The 7,356-nt window shown below is 31.0% G+C and overlaps 1 long non-coding RNA gene across 1 annotated transcript; it reads left to right on the top strand.

Moving 5' to 3' along the window:
* The first annotated feature begins 2,262 nt into the window (after positions 1-2,262).
* LOC134229167 (uncharacterized) lies at positions 2,263-7,106 on the top strand. The gene is made up of 3 exons (XR_009984139.1): positions 2,263-2,428; positions 5,939-6,066; positions 6,635-7,106. It is a non-coding gene; the product is annotated as an uncharacterized LOC134229167 (long non-coding RNA).
* The last annotated feature ends 250 nt before the right edge of the window (positions 7,107-7,356 follow it).

Below are 7,356 nucleotides of genomic sequence, written 5' to 3'. Positions count from 1 at the left end.
TTTTAAGATTGCCCATACCGAAAAAAGTTATAACTTAGTTATAACTTTTGTAACTAAAAAAAGTTACAAAAAAGTTATAACTAAGTTATCGGAGTTTGGAATGGCATGTTTTAAGTGAGGTATAATTTAGTTATAACTTAGTTACAAAAAAGTTATAACTTTTGCATAACTTTTCACCTTTTATTCAACATAAATACAGCAAGTACATACAAGTTATAAAAAAGTTATAACTACAAAAAGTTATACTTATTAAAAGTTACACAAAAAGTTATAAAAAAGTTACAAAGTTATACTTTAGTTATACCCAAATAAACAGTTGAAAAGTTACAAAAAAGTTATACCCAAAAAAAGTTATGAAAAAGTTACAAAAAAGATATACCCGGAAAAAGTTATACCCAGGAAAAGTTATAACTAAAAAAAGTTATACCTATTATAAAGTTATGAAAAAGTTACAAAAAAGTTATACCCATTAAAAATTTATAACAAAAAAAAGTTATACCTATTATAAAGTTATGAAAAAGTTACAAAAAAGTTATACCCCAAGAAAGTTATGAAAAAGTTACAGAAAAGTTATACCTAAAAAAAGTTATAACTGCAAAAAGTTATAACTATAAAAAGTTATACCTATCAATAAAAACTTTTGTAAAAGTTCCAGTGAAATTATACACTGTATGTTAACTCGTTGTGGATTTACTCAGTTATAAGCTTTTAAAAAGCTACTCATTAAAATTTAAAAAAAAAAGATTTTGCAGGTGTACAGTTGTTTATCTTTATTATTTGAAGATAGGCTGCACTGGAAGTAGGCTGAGTTAGCAGACAGACTTAGCCATCCCTTGACGTGCCACACTCGTAGTAGGCCAAATTAGTTGAAGGACTTGGCCATCGTTTGACAGGCTGCACTGGTAGTTGGTCAATATAGTTGACGGACTTGGCCATCCCTTGACAGGTCGCATCTGTAGTTAGTCAAGCTAGTTGACGGACTTAACCGTCCTTTGACAAGCCGCACTGGTAGAAGGCCAAGTTAGTCAACAGTCTTAACCGTCCCTTGACAGGCCGTACTGGTAGTAAGCCGAGCTAGTTGACGAACTTGGCCATCTCTTGACATGCCGCACTGGTAGTAGGTTAAGTTAGTTGACGGACTTGATCATCCCTTGAAAAGCCGCTCCAGTAGTTAGCCTATCTAGTTGATGGACTTGGTTGTTCAATGACAGGCTGCACTGGTAGTAGGTTAAGTTAGTTGACGGACTTGACCATCCCTTGAAAAGCAGCTCCGGTAGTGAGCCAATCTAGTTAATGGACGTAGTTGTTCAATGACTGGCTGCACTGGTATTCAGCTGAGCTAGTTGATGGACTTGGTCATCCCTTGAAAGGCCGCACTGGTAGTCAGCCGAGCTGGCCGAGGGACTTGACAGGCCACACTAGTAGTCAGCCGAGCCGGTGGAGGGACTTGGCTGATGGTCTGCGTCCCTCATTTTAGCTGGTCAGACGTCTTGGCTGGAGGGCAGCGTGACTGGTAGTCGGCTAAGTTTTCGTCGAAATATGCTTGCAATTTTAACCTTTTCTTCAATTCTGCAAAAAATTGTAAAGGTTCAAAATTTAGATTATAGATATTTAGATAGTATATTTCCAGCACTCATTTGCATATCAAATTGAAATCATTCTTCCATATCAATTCATTCAAATTCATTAATTCATCCATAACATGGAAAATACAAGACTAATATAATATCAATTCTCTGTAATTATCAAAATTGGTTGGCCACGCATAGAAAAACATTTTGATTTTTTTATAATAATTTTAAACAGCTATGTCATTAATTGTAAAATCTAAAGTGGGTTTATGAAATAGACACTTGGTTGCCATAGAAACGGGGTGCAAAATTCTCAATTTCGTTAATTTTGAAAAACTTGTACTTATCAAGAAAAACTGTGTCCAGAAATGAAAAGGGATAACTTATTATGTTTTCATTATTTAAATTTAATACTACAGATTAAAGTAATTATATCTGTAGTTTTAATTTAATTTCTCAATAGTAAATGGCCATTTTACATATTATAACATATCAGATATGTGATTGGTTTAGTGGAGTTTTTGGAGACTTAAAACAAAAAAGGCACACTGATTACAAATTTAGTAATAGTTAATTATGAAAGGCTAATATTTGATTATATCAAAATATGTAAAATATTGGTGGGAGACTCAAAGATGTAAAAGGAATTCAAAGGTAAAGATTACTTTTTTTTACATTTTGAAGCATTTTTTGCTTCCTAATTACTTCCCTTGAACTACTCTCTAACGTTTGGAGGTACAATGTGTATTTAGTAAACAGCAATGAACATTTTGATTTTCTGGCGAAAGATCTCATCAAAGTTTTACAGTCTGGAAGAAGAAAAGAAGGCTAGACATCTTAAACAATGAAGACAGAAGGTAAATTTATGTATATACTGAGCATTACAAAAATATCAAGATTAACAAATGCATATTTTCTTAATTTTATTTGCCTTACAATACACAGTTGTTTTACCGGTAGTGGTCAGTGGTCCTTATCAAATCAAGCGAACTATACCTTTTGACAGTTTGACTTTCTGACCAATGAATTAATTATTTTTATTAATAAAAATGAATTTGAAGCATATAAACATCACTTGCTGATACAGCTGACCCCCCCACCCCACCCCCCGAAATATAAATGTCTATATAGAGATTGTACATGTGTAAAATCTGTGCCATTCAGTAGCTTTACTTTTTATGATGTGCTGAGAGAGACTTTTAAGTAAACATTATTTATCTTTATAAAATAAATTTCTACTTCTGTCAGTTTTCATTCATTGTTTATCCTATTTAATTATTTCAATTCTTTATTGGCATTAGGCACATATTTTACAGAATTGTGTTGTTAAAATATTAACTAGAGCAAGTTTAATTTGTTTCTGTAAAAAAAGTGCATCAAACGTTTATAATGTGTGAGCACAAGCATAAAGTAGATAAGTTTTTTTAAATAGTATTCTATATATATCAGCAAAATATGGTCATGTGATGTTCCTAAGCAGAAAATAGGAAAACAGCATGTTTGTTTTGATGTCATTGTTTTATTTAAAAGCTTCTATCTTTTAAACTTTAAATTTATTATATATATCCAAAACTGTACTATATGTAATGACAAAATAGATCTAGGTTAAGAATGCACTGGAAATATTGAGTTATTTTTGTTTATATAGACTCTTTCATTCATCTGTGAAGTACCGGTACTCTATAATCTATAGTTCAATTTTGTGTGAATAATAATTATCTTTTCAAATAGCAAACAGTAAAAATATATATATGTACACTTGTACATATGTATAAGTGTTAAAACAAAATTTAACTAAAGGTACTGTGAACATTGAGCTCACTAAATGATACCCCCTGCCTCCCATATGGTTAGCTTTAGCATAGCTATTAACAATAGTATTGGAAAATTATTTAACTTAATATTGAATAATAGACTTGACATTTTTTTGCTGGAAAATGATACTATTCATAAATCACAGATAGGGTTCTCCAAGAAATCTCGCACTTCAGATCATATATTTGTGTTAAAATGTTTACTCAACAAATATCTCAAGACTGGTGATAAGAAATTATATGCTTGTTTTGTTGATTTTCGAAAGGCTTTTGATAAAGTTATTCATGTTGGCATTATGTATAAACTGCAATCAAAGGATATAAATGGATATTTTTACAGAATTTTAAAATCTATGTATAAGAATGATAGATTATGTGTGAAAGTAAATGATAAAATGACAGATTTTTTCACATCTGGGGTTGGGGTCAGACAAGGGGATGTCCTTAGTCCAAATTTGTTTAAACTCTTTATAAATGACCTCCCAAGTATTTTGGATCATAATTCTGTTTCTGTTACTCTAGATAAAGAAATGATTTCATGTCTCCTGTATGCAGATGACCTTGTTTTATTGTCCAATTCAAAATCAGATCTTCAATGTAAACTCAATCTTCTCCATGATTACTGTAGTGAGTGGTGTCTAGAAGTAAACATAAAAAAAACAAAGGTAATAATTTTTAATAACTCTGGTAAATTACTGAAGGAAGCATTCCAACTTGGTAATGACATTATAGAATGTGTAAAACAATATAAATATTTAGGGATAACTCTTGAAAACAATGGAAAGTTTACTGAAGCCAAAAAACAACTGTATCAGAAAAGTTTAAAGGCATGCTTTAAATTCTATAGGGATGTGAAAAATGCTAACCCCTCCTTAAAAACATTTTTACATATATTTGATCACTGTATTAAACCTATAGCTTTATATGGCTGTGAGAACTGGAGCATTATTAATGTTACTCCGAAAAGGAAAAATATCCCTCTTTTTGATATATTTAAAGATTGGGAAGCTGAAAAACTCAATATGAAATTCTGTAAATACATTATGGGTGTATCTAAATCTTGTACAAATGTAGGAATCTATTCTGAACTAGGGAGGTACCCATTATATATAGACATGTTAAAGCAAATATTCATGTACTGGTATAGACTAGAACATACATCATCTAACCTACTGAAAGCAGCTCTCAATGAGTGCAAATCAAACATCATCAACAGTGATTGGTACTCCAGTATATTATTCTACAGTGAAAAACTTAATATTAATTTGTCCCTTTGTAAAAAACTAAGTGAAAACAAATTTAAATTGTACATGAAAAGACAACTCAGTAATAGTTTTTTAAACATTTGGAACGATATTCGTACCAATTATTTGGAAGGCTTTGGTAAATTAAATACATATTTTAAGTATAAAAGGTCTTTTTATTTTGAAAAATACTTGAATATGAAAAACCGAGACAATCGGGTAATTCTCACAAAATTCAGAATTAGTAATCATTGTTTAAGGGTGGAGACGGGTAGATATGAAAGGAAAATTAATAAATGTGGTAAAAATGAAATTCTTCCCAGGTGTGAGAGAATCTGTCGTTACTGCACCTCAAGTCCAACTGAGGATGAATTACATTTTTTGCTAGAATGTTCACTTTATAATGACTCAAGAAGAGAGTTTTTAGATAAAATCTTTAAAACCTTTCCTAATTTGATACTGCTTAACAATATTGACCTGTTTACATGGATTATGTCAAATGAAGATTCTGAGTTTGTTGTTTTATTATGCCAACTCTTAAATGCAAATTTTAATAAGAGAAAACAACATAGTTCAATATAGGCATATTGCAGATATTATACATAGGCCACTTATAATGTACATTCTATACATCCTAAAAGAAGATAACTAACTCTCTGTTCATTATACTATGTTTGTTTTGTTCTGTTTTGTATATGTATAACTGTGATGATTTTGGACACTGTTCTGTATGCTCCACTGTGGGCCCAAATTGGTTGAATAAATATTCTATTCTAATATTCTATTCTATGGTTATAACTGATGACAAATCCATGTTTTACTGTGGCCGGGAAACCCAAAATATGTGTCAAATCAAAAAGTAAAATAGGAGGTGCACAATGACAATATGTAATAAAGATTCTGTGAAAGGTTCTTTAAATTTCACTCATTGCAGTGGTATAAGAGGAGTTGTGGATAATAAGAGATGGGTACCCTAAAGCGTAACAGACAGACGGACGTACAGACAGATGGACGTACAGTTAGACGGACATACCGATTACAGTATACCCTACCACTTTTCAAGCGGAGGGTATAATAAAACTATATACATGTTCATGTAGAATATTCACCTCTGATTTATAATGATATTTGTTTTGTACACACTGACCATGTTTTATAATATTCTAAACAAATTAATTGATACTCAGGCAAATATTCACCACTGGTAAGATGATCACACACATGAACATGTCTGTGTATGAATGAAATGAATTTTCCTTTTGATCATGTTCCTAGGAAAATAATTATTTTCATCATTTTTTCATCAAAGGATTTACCATATAAGATGAATAAAGAAAAAGTAAGACCAGTAAACCAAAACAGGACCAAATAGGCCATGACTGAAGTTCAAGTGCATTCTGCAAGAAAGCGGACAGCCTAGATTTTGTTCTTTTCAAGGTAACCATTCTTAAAATATGAAAGTAAATTAAGGACAGATGATACAAACAAAAAATGGATGCCTGGATTGGTATTTATTTTTTGGCATAATTTAATTGCAAATTAATGATGTATTAATAAATTTCTAGAATATTAAGAAATTGTAAACCTTCTGTGATGTTCAAAAGTCTGCCCTCTTGAAACTATCCTTATTAATCTATACAAATATTTTTCACTTCAAATTCCAATTTTATGCAAATATGAATTAAAAAGTACTTGTCGTGAGGAAAGTTACTAATTTTACTGATTTAAACATGACCCAAGTTGTTATTTTCAAATTCTTTCACAAAAGTTTGTTTGTATCATCTGTCCTTAAATTGTTAAAAAATATTTCAGTTTTATATCTAAATTTAAACCTTGCTTATTTCTTTCTTTTTTTTTAAACAAAATTTAATACCTGTCCAGTAACAGAAGAATTATTATACTAGAATAAAGAAAACAACTTTCTAAAGGATTACATACACATTTAATTAGCTTGAAATCAGTGTACTAGTATATTGGAAAGTGCAGGAATTATTTACCATTGCAGGTTGAGAAGGGATGCCATATTTTAGGTTTGAAACCAGGCAAGTGAAAGCTGAATTCCAACCCACTTCAACATACTTGTACCCACTGTCTTTAAGATATCAGTGTTTGACATGTCAAAGTTCAAATATAATAGGAACATGTTTATCATATCATGTGATGGCATCCGCAAATCTTATGCCGTTTAACAATATGTTTTAGAACTTATCAAGCTTTATCCTGTACCTTGCCAAAAAAAAACTCAACTCAGCATAATTCTCATTAACTAATTATCAGTGTTACTTGCGTATGTCAATGTAGGTCATTACTGGTACATGCCTGACCAACTAAAACTCTAAAATTGAAAAATCAGAGTCAAGATTTTCAGAGCAGCAGAAACAGTAGAATTTGTCATGTAAATCTAATGATATGTACCGTAGTTGAGAATAAATGTACTCTAAATGTTGCATATATAAAAAATAAAGAAACAAAAAGTTCTCTTGTTTTCAGAATTTATATTTACATGTGAAAAAAAAGAAAAGGAGGTTGATATAGTTGGTGTGATGAGATGTTGGCAGGAACCTAGTAAAATAAAAGGAAGAATTTCCTTAAAATGATACTTGTGGGGGACAGTGTCTCATGGGGGGGGGGGCATTGTTTCAACTGACTTTACAGAATACAAAAGATCCATTGCAAACCTAATTATTAATTATATGCCAAACACTATGTTTAACGTTTTCCATTGTT

Source organism: Saccostrea cucullata, unplaced genomic scaffold (assembly GCF_032062105.1).
Source record: "Saccostrea cucullata isolate Sc308-1 unplaced genomic scaffold, CSIRO_AGI_Scuc_v1 ctg4798, whole genome shotgun sequence".
In the NCBI taxonomy this organism is placed as follows: Eukaryota; Metazoa; Mollusca; class Bivalvia; order Ostreida; family Ostreidae; genus Saccostrea; species Saccostrea cuccullata.
The sequence above is the reverse complement of the archived record's forward strand: the minus strand, read 5'-3'. Positions and strand labels throughout refer to the sequence as shown.